We start from the raw sequence: 16914 nt of genomic DNA, 5'->3' as shown, positions 1-16914 counted from the left end.
AAACGCAAACGAACAGCGTCATCAGACACGCCATTAAACTTAAAAGTATCACAAATTTTAAGAAAGTCAGCTATATGAGAATTAGGGTCGTCAAGTGCACTTCCCCCAAATTGGACAGTGTTCTGAATCATCTGAATGATAGCTGGCTTGATCTCAAACTGATTAGCTCGGATGACTGGTCTTACGATGCTTGGACGTGCTCCATCAAGAGACGGCTGTGCATAATCCAACATCGGTATACGCCTTGGCTCCTCTCTTTGTTGATCGCCTTCCATTCTTTCCTTCGCTCTTTGCTGCTGTAGTCGACGTCTAGCTGTGCGTTCGATCTCGGGGTCAAAAGGCTCAAGCTTAAACTCGAGTGATCTTCGCATGCACCACAAGAAAAATCTGCAACACAATGAGAGTATCAAATAACAATAAAATAAATAATACTAAAGAATTTAAATGAAAAATAAAAAAATTGTGAATCAACAGTCCCCGGCAACGGCGCCAAAAACTTGATCGAGCAAAACTTGCACAGTGAATAATCCCAAAATTTATTTTATAAATGAAAGCTCGATTTAAATATCGCAAGTGCACGATAGTCAAGTTATAATAAACGTAAGTGAATACGAGTATCGTTCCACAAGGATTGCGTTACACTATTTTTATTTTCAAGTAAAATTTCTTTAGCAACGATAAAATGAGTTGATGATTAAACTAATGTAAATTAAACAACTAAAATAATTAAAATGCAAAGAAAACGTACTCAAGAACGCAATGATTAATTTGGATTAAATCAAATGAGAAATGAATTTGTTGGGAATTAGCAGTTCACCTACCACTCGTGTTTAAATAATCACACTCGACTTTTACTCGTGCGTTCGACAGAATTCCCTAGACTAATTAATATACTCTGTCGAGCTATATTAATACTAATAAAAAACATGCAGTACTCAAGTGTCCTCAAATATTTAACAGTTCAAGATTGCATTACATTCTATGGAATCCACTAGCTTTCATTCGGGTGAACTATCACTATCGACACGTACCCAATTCCGTATATCTACTAAAATTGTAAATCCGTGGTTTATACTATTTGATCGTATTGTTAACTATTCTATCGAACTCATCAACAACATGAAATAATCAAAGGAAGTTAGCTAGGTTTCGATTGAAACAAGAAATAACAATAGCATAAACAAATCACTAATAAAAACGTCGAGAAATAATGTTAAACACCGAGTACGGGGTAGGATCCCCTCAAATCCCAACAAATCTAGAGTTTAGCTACTGAAATTCATGATAAAAACCAACAATCAATGTAAGAAATAAAATACTGAATAATGAAAATACTAAAGATGACGATGGATGACGGCCACGACGCGTGGAAATCTCGAGGTCTTCGAAATCTCCTTTGCTCCTAGCCTCCTCTCCAAGAAAAATGATGAAAAGTCTGATAAAGTGTGTCAAAAACGGCTGATCTCGTGTGTTAGGTCTTGGTGTAGGATAGAGTCCCTCAAAATTTGGAAACAAATCTTTCTCAATCTCGCTTCTCGCTAGGGCGGTATATTTTGACCGCCCTAGCGAGAGGTCCTCGAATAAGCTTCCTCGAGCATGTCCCTGGTTTCGCTGGGGCGGTCACTTTTGACCGCCCTAGCGAGACACTTGCGCAAAACAATCTTGGCCAGACCACAATGCTCGCTGGGGCAGTCACTTTTGACCGCCCTAGCGAGACCTCTTCGATATTATGCCAAAGTTTCTCCCAATTTTTGGTTCAATTCCTACAAAATAACCACAGAATACACGAGATTAGTCAAATGCTCAATAATGCTAAAAAAAATGCAAAATTCAACTAAAACAACCTAATATGATGCATGAATGCGACTCAAAACCAACACTAAAAACACGTAAAAACTAGGTGAACTGTCAAATTCCAACAAATCTAGAGTTTAGCTACTGAAATTCATGATAAAAACCAACAATCAATGTAAGAAATAAAATACTGAATAATGAAAATACTAAAGATGACGATAGATGACGGCCACGACGCGTGGAAATCTCGAGATCTTCGAAATCTCCTTTGCTCCTAGCCTCCTCTCCAAGAAAAATGATGAAAAGTCTGATAAAGTGTGTCAAAAACGGCTGATCTCGTGTGTTAGGTCTTGGTGTAGGATAGAGTCCCTCAAAATTTGGAAACAAATCTTTCTCAATCTTGCTTCTCGCTAGGGCGGTATATTTTGACCGCCCTAGCGAGAGGTCCTCGAATAAGCTTCCTCGAGCATGTCCCTGGTTTCGCTGGGGCGGTCAGCGAGACACCTGCGCAAAACAATCCTCGGCAAGACCACAATGCTCGCTGGGGCGGTCACTTTTGACCGCCCTAGCGAGACCTCTTCGATATTATGCCAAAGTTTCTCCCACTTTTTGGTTCAATTCCTACAAAATAACCACAGAATACACGAGATTAGTCAAATGCTCAATAATGCTAAAAAAAATGCAAAATTCAACTAAAACAACCTAATATGATGCATGAACGCGACTCAAAACCAACACTAAAAACACGTAAAAACGAGACCTATCACTCTCCCTGCCCTGATGACATTGCTAGAACTGGCGCCGAAATCAAAGCTTGCTTCAACTTCTCAAAACTCTCCTGACACTCTGATCCCCACATGAAGTTCGTGTTCTTCTTCCTCAATACGATCATGGGTACCGCAATAGTCAAGAAGCCCTGAATAAACTTCCTATAATAACCAACTAAACCCCAGAAACTGCGGATCTCTGTCACACTCTTATGCACTGGCCAATATCTCTCAATCTTGCTGGGATCAACCTCAACTCTATCTCTAGAAATAATATGGCCCAAGAACGCCACTCTGTCTAGCCAGAACTCGCACTTACTGAATTTTGCATATAACTGATCTGTCTTCTTAAACTGACCTTGGGGCTTCAGCTGTCCCTGATTTCTAGGAGGCCCTGTGAACTGCTTCTTGTGGGGCTGTGAACTCTGCTAAGCCTGGTGCCTCTTCCTCTGTATCTCTATGTCGATGTCCCTCAATGCTTGCTCTGCCTGATAGGCGCATGCAGTGGCCGCCTCATAATCTCTGGGCCTCATCAGCATAACATCTCTGCGAAGAGTGGGCCTGAGGCCATCCATGAAGTGCCTCAGCTTCTCCGCATCGTCTCTCGCAATAAGGGGCACAAAGTGACAGCACATGTCTAACTTTCGGATGAACTCTGCAACAGATGAGTCCCCCTGTCGGAGACCCATGAACTCCCTAGTCATACACCCCCTAATGTCTGTAGTGGAATACTTACCATAGAACATGTCCTTGAACTGATTCCAGGTGAAGGTAACCAGATTAATCACATGCTCTGCTCCTTCCCACCATAGAGCTGCATCTTCTCACAACATATAGGTGGCACATAGGACCCTGTCAGCATCCCCCATGTTCAAATATCGAAAGTGTAGCTCTAGGGACCTGATCCAGCATTCAGCCACAAATGGGTCGGTAGTGCCACTGAGCTCCTTCGGATTCAGCCTCTGGAACTGCTCATATATGTCCTACTGAGGCCTAGGAGCCTACTGGGCTAGCTCCATCGGTCGGGCTATACCCTCCATAACTCGGGTAGCATGATCTCCTGGTGGTGGTGGAAAGCCTCTGTCATCTTCAGGATTATTATCCTGTTTGTCAGTGCTAGGAGCTCGTCTGGGAGGCATATTATCTGAACACAGTCCAAATTCTAAATGTAACCAACATGCAATTCAATCTAGCTTTTAAATCATTTAACCTCAACCATATCAACATGTACTGAAATGCATAAATCATGTAAGCATACATGTGATAACATTAAACACATTTAAAACATTTAAATCACGTTAACTTACAGACTTGAGGCTTGACGACTGAGCTTCTGAAGCTGACGGTGGCATAACCCTGCACAAGAAACCTTGTTCTGATACCAACTGTAACGTCTACTACTAGAATACTGATTTTTTTTAATAAAACAAGCCTTGGCCGAAAATACATACACACATATATATACAATTCGTACCATGCATTAAAATAATTCCAACCCCTGTATAAAATCGACTGCAGTTCAAATCTTGAAAATGTGACCAACGGAAAACATCAACATATTATCAAAAATCTACCAATCCTCAAAGCATAAAAAAGCAAAAACGTTTTGAAAAGCTGTCTCAACCATAATTCTCATAAAAATCATAACTTGCGGAAGAAACACAAGGTCCTCGGGCTTCCAGTGTGCTACTAGCTCAGTCCACTCAGTTTTCAGCACCTCCAGTCTTCTCATCAACATGAATACATGCATCAATCACACCTAGTGAGTCTAAAGACTCAACATACCTGAACCGTAATAATAAAGTACGTATACATATCATGCAACAGTAGAACGTACTGAAATTAAAATAACTTTCATGATCTTCAAAATTATGAACACAAACATAAACATTAACATATCATATCATGTCATTGTAAACATATATATTTCATTTATTGAATTCAGATCATTAGTTGTGACTTTCATATCAGCTGTTGGTCGATAGATCCATCTACGTATAATCATGGTACCAGGCGGCGGGGGCATCAGCGTCACTCTCACCCATCAACTGAGCATTGGCCTTAAATTTTCGTATTCATGTTCGTATTAGTCACAACAAAGTCATCTCCTTCAAATACGTCATCGTATTCATCACTTATAAAAATTCATGCATGCATATATATATATATATATATATATATATATATATATATATATCTTGAAACCAAACATGCACCATATTTTCAGCATTTTCATAAAAATTCCATATTCAAATAAAATAAAACATTTTAAACATGTATTTTCAGTTGTCAGGGCACCGCCAGGACTGCTAACTCAATTCAGATGCAAAATGACCTTATTGCCCCTGAAACCCTAGTTTGACCATTTTACTCATGGACATTAAAATTTCGACCCGCCTCCATCCAAACTTTTTAAAACACCTAAAAACATACTTATAGTCGTTTCTTATATGTAAAATCGAGCACATGTATTAAATCCTATAATTCGTTTTAAAACTTAGACCGGAGTCCCGATTTTAACCCTTATCAACCCGAAACTCAACCAAACTTTCTCAAATTAAGTCATGACCTAATGATACCTAACCGGGCCTAAAACAACCATGTCCAAATCATACAAGGCCCTCGAAAACTCCTCGCAAGTTGTTGTAATTTCTGCACAAGAGCAACTGAAACCCTAACTACGTGTTCATGCAAATAACTCGACCCTACACCAAACCAGCTCGGACCAGACCAAAACCAGACCTTCATATCCCACCACTGGACCCTCCTGGACTGACTAGCCGTGGTCCTCAGCCCCATGCACTCGGGCATGCATGGATCACCCGAACAAGCCAAAATCGAACCTTCCCAACCCTAGCTCCTTCGATCTGTCCCTAGACCATGACCAGATGTACATGAGCCATCATGTGCCATGTCTCAGACCCACCAGGGTCTGACCCAGGGCTTGGAATCTCCCTTACACATCAGCTCACTTCCCATAACTCAATCAGACCAACCAATCCACAACTTGAAAATCCAATCGACCGCCTACAAGGACCTATTCCAGATTTGATCTCTTCATCTAAACCCTCTCTAAACCTCATGTAGATCGTCCCCTAGCCATCAAACCTTGCAGCCACTTCATCCATATAAAAAACGTGAGATGCAAAGAAGAAAGATGAAATGTTTTCCATGTAATTTTGTTCCGTATGTACATATGACAGTAGATCGATCATAATTCACGCACAAACCCAAAATGAACATATATTGATGTGAATTATGCGAAAACAAAGGTATAGGACGTGCCTTTGCGTCTAAACACCCGAAAAATCTAACTAGTGGTGATCACGGTGCGGTTTTGCGGTTTTTGTAAGAAATTCAAACCGAATTTCCATTTGCGGTTCAGTTATACATTATTTTTTTATTGCGGTTTTATATGTAAAATCAATTTCGCGGTTTTAAGCAGTTGCGGTCGGTTTGCGGTGTTTTTGTGAATGATAAGTATAATGGAAAAAATAAAACAAATGTTCAAATTATCTAAATTTAAAGAATTAAAGAAAACAATAATGAACAAAATAAAACTACATAAAATAACAGTCAAGAGACAAAATAAAGTTAAATAATTCTAATATGTTCGGACATAACAAAAACACCCACAAACAATTAAGCATATGATTTTTTTTGTTTAACCATACAATCATAACAATTGAACATGATATTTTCTTCCAAAAATCACATCCGTAGTTGCAATATCCCCATGATTTGTCACTTTCAAACTTTAAACACTAGATATGGAACTAGCAAAACTCATTCGGCTGCAGGAGAAAAGAATTAAAGTATCCAAATGTTAAAGAAATAAAATATAAGCATAAGAAAAGTAAAACAATAATGCTTATTAAAATTAACCTTTCGAAAATACTTCTTTAAAATTAATCATCATCTTCTTCTATTTTACGACTCGATCCCTCCAATTCTGAGAAATAAATAAAATGTTGATAATAAAACTAACAAGCACTTGAACAATAATTAATAATAAATAAAAACAGAAAGTACTCACCTTTTTGTAGTTTTTCAAATAATTCGGCATCATCCTCTATTGTTGTGCGAAGATCAACTAAAGATGTGAGGCCCGGGGTCGAAGAGGGCGGGGGGTGATCGCCGGTGCCATCAGTTGCACGGACAATGAGCGGCTCCTGGCAGGCTTCTAGGTGGAGGGAACATGAATGAACCGACCCACACGGGAATGAGAGGGATTCCGAGACTGTTCAATGTAATGGACTGTACAGTTGAAGAGGGCTTAAAAGATTTGATTTGTACTACTCATATCTCGAAGGTGCATCTTCTTTTCGGTAGCTCATCACATAAGAACTCCAAAGTTAAACGTGCTTGACTTGGGGTAATTTTGGGATGGGTGACCTCCTGGGAAGTTTCCCAGGGTGCGTGTGAGTGAGGACATAAGCACGCTGGAAAGACCCCTCTTGATACAGTGAGGACAGTCGTCGAATCTGGGGCGTTACAGTTGGTATCAAAGCCGACCTCTCTTAGTACGGTGTGGTTCGGGGACGAACCAAGCGGAAGCTGCATGTGAGGCCCGGGGCCGAAGAGGGCGGGGAGGTGATCGCCGGTGCCATCAGTTTCACGGACAATGAGCGGCTCCTGGCAGGCTTCTAGGTGGAGGGAACATGAATGAACTGACCCACACGGGAATGAGAGGGATTCCGAGACTGTTCAATGTAATGGACTGTGCAGTTGAAGATGGCTTAAAAGATTTGATTTGTACTACTCATATCACGAAGGTGTATCTTCTTTTCGGTAGCTCATCACATAAGAACTTCAAAGTTAAGTCTGCTTGACTTGGGGCAATTTTGGGATGGGTGACCTCCTGGGAAGTTTTCCAGGGTGCGTGTGAGTGAGGACATAAGCAAGCTGGAAAGACTCGTCTTGATACAGTGAGGATAGTCGTCGAATCTGGGACGTTACAAAAGAAGTTGTACCAAATAACCAATCTTGACTGCATATAAGAGCCTCTACCATTTTTGGAGATAAAGAACTCCTAAATGGATCGATCACACGACCACTTGTACTAAAAGTAGATTTTGAAGCAATGGTAGACACTGGTATAGATAGCACATCTCTTGCAATATTAGAAAGAACAAGATATTTTGGAGTGTTCACCTTCCACCAATTCAAAATATCAAAATCATTGCTTGACTTTTCACACCCATCAAATAGATATCTTGATAATTCAGATTTACTCTCAACACATTGCTCTTCTTCCAAATGCTTAGCAAATTGAGATTCCAGCATCTCATTTATGTCATATTCTTCATTTTCTAGCATATAATTATAGCATTGAGTATTTTCATATTTGCCACTTTGTTGAGAATTTGAGCTTGCATACTGCTTGTATAACAAATTTAACATTTCTTCTATCTTATCCGCCATTGTCACATCAAAACAACTATCTTTCTCATAAATTGTTGAGAGGACAAAATTAACATACTTTAACTTGTATCTTGGATCCAAAACAATAGCAACAAACAACAACCAATTGACTTTATCAATACTTCCCCAATACTTGTTAAGCTTTTCTTTCATTCGAATTGTCGTAGAAATCATATGATAATCTACCTTATTAATCATATTGGACAAACCAACATACATAATCGCAAGCTCACGGGAAAAAATATTTGAAGTGATATATGATGAACCAGAAAACTCTAAAGCCACATTATAAAAAATTTTCAGAAACTTAACAAAGTTTCTTGCAACAATCCAGTCAATCTCCATTGGAGGACCAATTACCTTCCTTTTTTTCCTTTTTTCCCCTCTTTATTCTCATCTTGATTCAATTCATGACAATCAAAGTAGTTCATATATTTTTTATCTTCATCCCCAAACCTTTCAAAAGCCTTTTCAAATTTCTCACCAGCCTCAAGCATCATATAAGTTGAATTCCACCGTGTTTCAACATCTAAACAAACAAGGCTCTTAAAATCAATTTTTCTTTTTCCACACACTTCTCGAAAGCATTTAGCCTTGCTGGAGAATCTGACATATTTAAAAGCATTGCTAATTCTCATAGTTGCCTCATTTTGCTCTTCCAATCCCTCTTTGACAATCAAATTAACAATATGAGCACAGCACCTTACATGCATGTAATCATTATTCAAGATACTATCTTTCCACTTGCATTTCTTTTTCAAGTGATTGATTGCTCTCTCATTAGAGGTTGCATTGTCTACGGTAATCGTGAAAACTTTATCAATACCCCAATGAATCAAGCATTCTTCAATTTGTTTCGCAATTGTTTCTCCTTTATGATTCTCAACTATGCAAAAGTTTATTATTCTCTTTTCCAATTTCCAATCACTAGATATCCAATGGGCCGTGAGACACATGTAATTCAAATTTTGTATTGATGTCCATGTATCAGTAGTCAAGCATGCTCTTTGGGTTTTCAAAATCCTTTTCATTTTCTTTTTTTCATCAAGAAAAAGTTTCATGCAATCTCTAGCAATAGTATGCCTAGATGATACTTCAAATCTTGGTTCCACAGCTTCACTAAACAATTTAAATCCTTCACCCTCTACAATTCTAAAAGATAACTCATCAACGATTATCATTTTTACAAGACTTGTCCTAATTTCTTGAACATTTAAGGTCTTTCATTTATTTATAAAACTTCCACTCAGATTCTTATAATCTTACAAAGTCTTTTGCAAATTATCCAATTTGCATGGATACATCTTGCATGAAGACTCTAAATGTGTCCACATACTAGTTGTTCCATTTAATTTTGGATGAGTAGCATAACTTTTACTACAATAATTACATGCGGCTCTCGGTGGATTACTATCTTTTAATCTCGTTAAATGACCCCATATTTCAGAGCTAATATTTGAACCCTCTTTGGTAACAATATCAACTGCTTGTGCTTTCCTTTTTTTAGGTGGTTTTTTGTGAAAGTTTTTATCTACTTCTTCTGTGACACATGAATTGATATGTGGAGGGACATCACCAGATTGATCAATATTTGAAGCTTGCTCTTGCTCCTTACTTAGAGTAGTTGTTTGGGCTTGAATTTGCAAAGTTAAAACTTCATTCGAAGTTCTCCTATCCTCCTGTAAAAAAAATATACAAATTCAATTAAACTTAATCTTTAATTTTTGTGCAAATTATTGTTTGAAATATTTTCAATTTCAGTAGGAAAATTACTATAAAATATTTCCAACTTATTCCTCACGCAAGAGGCCCAGAAATACATTTCACATTGAAATTCTTGACTATTCTAATTTGTTTCTTATTTCTCTATTGTAATACAACTTAAATCTAGACTAAATTAGAAGTGAATGCCACAATTAGCGTGAGAATTCCATCTGCTCTCATTCATAACATACACAAGGTAATTTTATTGGATATGAATTTAAAACTAATTTGATATTTACAGCATAAATAAAAAAACCTAGCTTAAAACGAAATGGGTTAAGGATGAAGATTGCTAAAAAATCTGAAACGTGGAGAAACAAAATTAAAAACAAAATCACATATCCAAAATCAAGTTTAAAATAAAGAATTAAATGAAAAAACAAGAAGTAGAAATATAAACTAAAATTTACCATATTTGACATATTCTCATCTTTTAGGGTGCTTGAAGTTTCGTTCTTGCTCATGGTTACAAAATCATGTTGAAGGATATTTGTATAAAGAGAAGTAGCAAAAAGATCAACAAGATAGAAAGAGGAGAAACTTTTCTCTGAAGAAGAGTTGGAAGAGGGAAGGCGGTGGCAAAAAATGAGAAATAGAATGAATATTTTGTGTTTGTTAATAAAATAATAACCCTAGGTAAATAAAATTGTACATGAAGGATTGTACATGAAGGGACGTTGCAGTGCAACGCAATTTTGGTCCAATATTATAACCGCACCGTGGGGGCAGTGCGGTATGGTCGGTTCAGGCGGTTTTCGAAAAAATTTGATCAGCCCTAAATCTAACCAACGAAGCGAGAGACGAGACTATACACCTACCGAATTCTCCTTGAAAACAAGACAAAACCTGATGTTGTGTGTGTGTGGTGTGGCGGAGAGGTTGGGAGAGAGAGGGTAGGGTTTGGGTTGAGTTTTAAAATAATAAAGTGTAGTGGGCTTGACCCAAAAATCTACTAAAATAAACGCATTAGACCCAATAAACACGTACAAAAAATATTTCGTTTTGGTAAGTTTTCAAAAATATTAACCGAGCCCTCAAAAAGTCAAATATTTTGCTAAAAGTCGACCACCGGTTTAAAATATGACTCGATGAGTAAAAATATCACAAAAGACCCATTTTTGAAAATCACCTATCACACGCATTATATATTAAATAATTAATTATACCCTGTATTTGCATGTAGTCAAGTTACGTTGCATAAATTTCTAGACCTTGCATAATCAACTAACAATTTGAAGATTTTTTTTTTATGTTTTTAGAAATGAATATGATGATAAAAATCTAAACATATTAATTTTTTTTAAAAATATTTTTATTGAATAATTGTCCAAGCATATGTATATTTATTCTTAAAACAATTTTTAAAATCTTTTAATTTTTTTATATAAAAATGTTTTATAATCACTTGTCCAAACGGAGTATATGTAAATTATATGTATATATTTTCGGTGTTAATATGATCAGTTATGTGACTTGAAATGGTTGAAACAAAATTCTCTGTATATGTTTCGTATGTTTTGGATTTGGCCTTAAATTCTTGGGAAGACGTCTTTATCATGGTGTTGATGCTGCTTTTGACGATATTCCACTGTTTTTTTATTATTATTATTATGCTCAAGCTGATTTCTTTTCTTTTTCACCTTTGAAAATTTTAGAGACGATTTAATTAAATTCAGCCGTTAATTTGAAATTAACGTCGATTTTTTTAAAAACCTCGCTAAAGTTACCGATGAAATTAAAAATCGTCGCGCCGCTAATAGCGACACTTTTTTTAGAGACATTTTTTCAAAAAAAAATCATCGCATTTAAATACACATCGTCGGTTTATGTATAATTTATGTCGCTAATCGCGACGAAATTTCTAAATATAATTTTGTCGCAAATTTGAAATTTTAAAAACCGACATAAGTTTGTGATGGTTGTTTTAGTGATAGTTTTTTCCAAAAACTTTCGCCGGTTGCTTATACATATCCTCACTCTTCTCATTTTTCAGCGATTTTAACATTTCTCCTCTATTATAGACGTGTTTTTGCCATTTATTTTTTGCAAAATTTCATGCATTTTAATTGCTCAACTTAAGTTTTTGTCTAATATTGCAGATTTGGTTCACGACTTCAAATTTATAAATTTCTTCAACCATATTTTTTCGTATATATATTTCCAGATATTTATGTATATCTTATAGAAATTTAATTTATTGTTATAAATCTTGTAATTATATGTTAGATCTAACTAGTATACATAGATAAATACATGTGTTATAATTATATTATTATTTAATATTTTAAATATTTTTTTAAAAAGATTTTTTTTTAAAAAATAAATTTTGCTAATATATTTTATTAAAGTTAATTAATAGATTCTAAATTTGATTATTGTTATATTTATTCATAAATATTTTATGATGTTGAAATTTAATTTGGCATTTGTAGTTATCAATTCAAATATTATTATATTTATAGAAATAGAAATATTATTATTTTATTTAAAAACTTTATTTTAAAAAAAAATTTAGCGACGAAATATTAAACTATCGCAAATCAGCGGACAATAATTAAATATCAGACGATTCGACGAAGGTTTCCGAAACTCGTCACTATAGATAAATGGCCACTGATTTAATAATGAAATTCAAAATTGTCGCTAGTCAACTTTTTTTTTACAGTGTATGTTTCTATATTATTTTGAATGCATTTCAATTATAACATGAAATACATTTGTTTTCGTCGAACAGTAGACTCATTTTGCAAGTTTTATGAACTCAGAGATTTTGGACTCGACCTTAAACGTATCAATAATGAGCCTTTTATTTCTTTAAATGAGCTCGGGTAATATATGCTTCGAGTCGGACCGGGTTGAGTCGACTATATATGGGGTAATCAGACTCATTTTTCAAGTTTATGTACTTTGAGATGCACTGTTCTTTTCTCCCGGAACTTTTGAGAGCATTGCTGTTGCTAATTTTGGATTTGGTCCATATGACATATCAAATCACCTACTTGAATCTAAAAATTCGGAAAAATCTGGAACAAATAATAAAATATACTTTATTTATTTTCAAACGAAACTATAACCGAGCAAAAGAAATCATTGTTGCTCTCAAGAACATCGAACTGAGTAAATTTAAGAGCTTATATCTCAAGAAATCACTAGCAAATAGGTTATATTTGAAGAAATCACTGTACTCAATTCATATGGAAGAAGGGAAAGATCTAAGAAACATATGGATGACTTCAATAAGATCATTCTTCATATCAAGAACATCGATATCAAGATTTCAAGATTAAAGAAGAGGACTACACTGTTCTCATTTTGAGCTCTCCGCCAAAATCATATGAGAATTTTGTAGATACAATGGTATATGGAAAAAATTCTCTGACCATTGCGGAAGTTAAGTCAGGCACTCAATTCAAAAAAATTACAGAGGAAACATGAGACTAAGGAGGAACCAAATGGTGAGGGGCTGATGGCTAGAGGAAGAACTCCAAAAAGAGAATCAAGATATCACAGGAGCAGATCACGTTCGAAGCCTCGAAGTAAATGGAAATGTTTCATTTGCCACAATTAAGAAATTTCGAGAAGGATTGCTCATAAAGAAAGTGGAGGAATGGAGAAAATATCAAAGAAGGTGGAGATGCAACTACTGTATACGATGGCTATGAATCTTGAGAAGTGTTACTAGCAGCAGTTTCAGAATCCAATGAAAACTGGATATTAGATTCATGTTGTTCTTTTCATATGTGTCCAATTACTGAATGGTTTCATGACTTTGTAGAAGATGAAATCAGATGTGTACTCTTAGGAATAAATAGTGCAGAATAATGGAGAAATGAAGCATTAAGTTGAGGCTAATCGATGGTTGTGAAATAACCATATCTAATGTCAGACTTGTTCCTGAATTGAAAAGAAATCTAATCTCTGTTGGAATGTTGGATTCAAACGGTTTAAATTTCAAGATCGAGGGAGGAACAATGAAAGTGCATAAAGGGTCACTCACTGTAATGAAAGGGTACAAAAGAAATGTACCATACATTCTTGAAGCAAAGACAATTGTTGGCTCAGTGGATGCAACAACTGGAAAGCCGGACAAAACTTTTTGTGGCATCTACTTGGGGCACGTAAGTGAGAAAGGTCTAAGTGAATTGGAAAAAGAGAACCTTCTAGGTGGAGACAAGATCCAAGAGTAGGGATTTTGTGAAGAGTGCATACTTGGTAAGAGTTGCAGGGTGAAGTTTAAATCCTCAAACACCAAAAGCAAGGGCATCTTTGATTACATTCATTCCAAACTTAGGGGCTCTTCAAGAGTAATGTCACAAGGAGGGGCTTTGTACTTCATCACTATAATTAATGACCATTCAAAGAAATTTTGGGTTATGGTGTTAAAATCCAAAGATCAAGCGTTCCAAACTTTTAGGAATGGAAGGTGATGATTGAAAATCAAACAAGGTGAATGTAAATAAGCTGAGGACAGACAATGGAATTGAGGACTGCTATGAACAGATCAATAAATATTGCAAAGATGAAGGAGTGGCAAGGCACTATACTTTTGCTAGAACTCCACAACAAAATGGACTAGCTGAAAGGATGAATCACACCATCCATGAACGAGTAAGAAGCATGCTATTGAAATCTGGTCTACGGTGAAACTTTTGGGCCGAGGCTATCAAGACATCCTGTTATTTGATTCATTGATGTCCATAATTTGCCATCGACCTTAATACCCCTCAGGAGAGGTGGAATGATAATCCATCTGACTATTCAAATCTAAGAATATTTGGGTATTCAGCATGCGCACACATTAGGCAAGATAAGCTATAACCTAGAGAAAATATATATGTCTGTCCGAGATATCCCAAGGCCGTAAAGGGATATAGGTTGTGTTGTGTGGAAAAAGGAAGTGAGAATTGCATAATAATCAGATATTTGGTCTTTAATGAGGATGAGTTTCCATACAAGGCAAAGGAGAATATCAAAACTACCTGTTAACAAGGGACATGCAAAAGAGAATATCAAAACCACCTACAAGATTAGATATGTGGATTTTATAGCATATGCTCTTATGTTGCTAATGATGTTGATGGGGTGGAGCCTATTAATTGATGAAGTGATAGGTGTCATTTTTACGTATTTTATTGCATTAGTTTTGTGTGTGTTTGCATTGTGTAAGCGTACATTTCATTTACATTTTGTTCGTTTTAGAGTAAGCATGTGCATTTGATCGTGTCTCACTTATAAGTGACGGATTTTCAGGTAAATTGATCGGAAAACTGAAATCGGAACGAAAATGTGCCAACCATGAGGACAATGGGCAGAAAGGTTGGCGCCCGGGCGGTAGAATTTTACCGCTCGGGCGCGAGATGTGAAATGTTAAGATAAACTCCAAAGGATGTGGCGTTCGGGCGGTAGAATTTTACTGCCCGAGCGCGAGTGCCGCATTTAACGAGTAACTTACAGAGAAGTTGGCGCTCGGGCGGTAGAACTTTATCGCTCGAGCGCCACTTAAATTTGGTAAGATTGTGTGGCCGATTTCTTCCCTTAAATTCGGAGGAGAGGAGATGTGAAGAGGATTGGGATGATTCAGAGAGGTGGATTTTGATTATCTAGCAGCCACCACAAGCCTTGGAGAGGATTTTGCGCTTGGATTGAAGATTTCAGCGGACCGTTCTTCGCAGATCTCGTCACGTCTAGTATTTCGAGTTTATTTTCTCCTATTTAAACATTGTTTTGCTTAGTTTAATTATGACGTCGAGTAGCTGATTTTTATTATTTGTTGGGATTTAAGCGGATCCTACCCCGAAACCGATTTAGTTAATTCATATTTCGATTCTTGGTTTATTCTTGATTATGCTATTGTTTTATCGTGTTCCTAGAGCGTAGCTAAATTTAACAACGATTTTATATTGCGAGTGGGTTCAAGAGAATAGCTCGTGATAAGAACGAGCAATATAGTCCGTGGATTTACAATTTACATAGAAATATGAAGTCGGATACGCGCCGATAGTCATAGTCCGATAGGGTGAAAGCTAGGGGATTTCATAGAAAGTATGTGATTCACCTTTGATAAACAATTAAAGAAATTTAATCACTTCACTGAGTAGAATTAGTTTGGCATAGCTCGAGAGGGTGTGTTCAATTAATTAGAAAATCCTGTCGGAAGCATAGATCACTATCGAATGAATTAAGTAAATAACGAGGGGTAGGTGAACTGAAATTACCAACAAATTCATTTCTCATTGAATTTTAATTAACCATTCTAGATTATATATCTCATTAGTTAATTCTTAAAATTTATCTTTGAGTTTTTATTTAAGTATAGACGTAGAAAACAATGACTCAAATTTCGTTGCTAAAGATTTGATAACTGAAAATAATAATTGTAAAATATAGTCTCCAGCGGAACGATACTCGTACTCTCGTACATTATATTATTACCTGACATCGTGCACTTGCGATCATTTCGAGCTTAAATATTACAAATTTTGACCAAGGATTTTACAATGCAAGTTTTGCTCGATCAAGTTTTTGGCGTCGTTGTCAGGGACTGTTAATTCACAATTTTATTTTTTGTTATTTTCTTTAGCATTATTTTATTTTTCTTGAGCTAACACTCCATATTCTCTTCCAGATATCATTTCTAGTACATGCCAAAGTCACTTGACGTGGAGCTTGAGCAGTTTGATCCTGAAATTGAAAGAACTTTTCACAGAAGGAGACATCAGCAGAGACTTAAGGAACTGATGGAGAGGCACGAGCACGAGCATGAGGAGGAACACCATGAAGATAGACACGTTGAGGTGCCACGCCACATACCGATGCTAGAGTATGCACAGCCTTCTTTGGATGGTGCACGCCCCAGCATTGTGAGGCCTATTGTGCGGACAAACCACTTCGAAATCAAGCAAGCTATAATTTAGATGATTCAGAATACGGTCCAGTTTGGAGGATCTGCAATAGATGACCCAAACACGGACATCGCATATTTTCATGAAATTTGTGATACTTTTAAATTTAATGGAGTTTCTGATGATGCTGTTAGGTTGCGTTTATTTCCTTTCTCCTTACGTGACAAAGCTAAAGCATGGTTAAAATGTAGGTTCGGTCACCACATGGGAGGACATGGCGAAAGCATTTCTCATTAAATACTTTCCTCCATCTAAGACCATGA

Source organism: Primulina tabacum, chromosome 18 (genome assembly GCF_025594145.1).
Source record: "Primulina tabacum isolate GXHZ01 chromosome 18, ASM2559414v2, whole genome shotgun sequence".
Taxonomy (NCBI): Eukaryota; Viridiplantae; Streptophyta; class Magnoliopsida; order Lamiales; family Gesneriaceae; genus Primulina; species Primulina tabacum.
Note: the sequence above shows the minus strand (reverse complement) of the source record.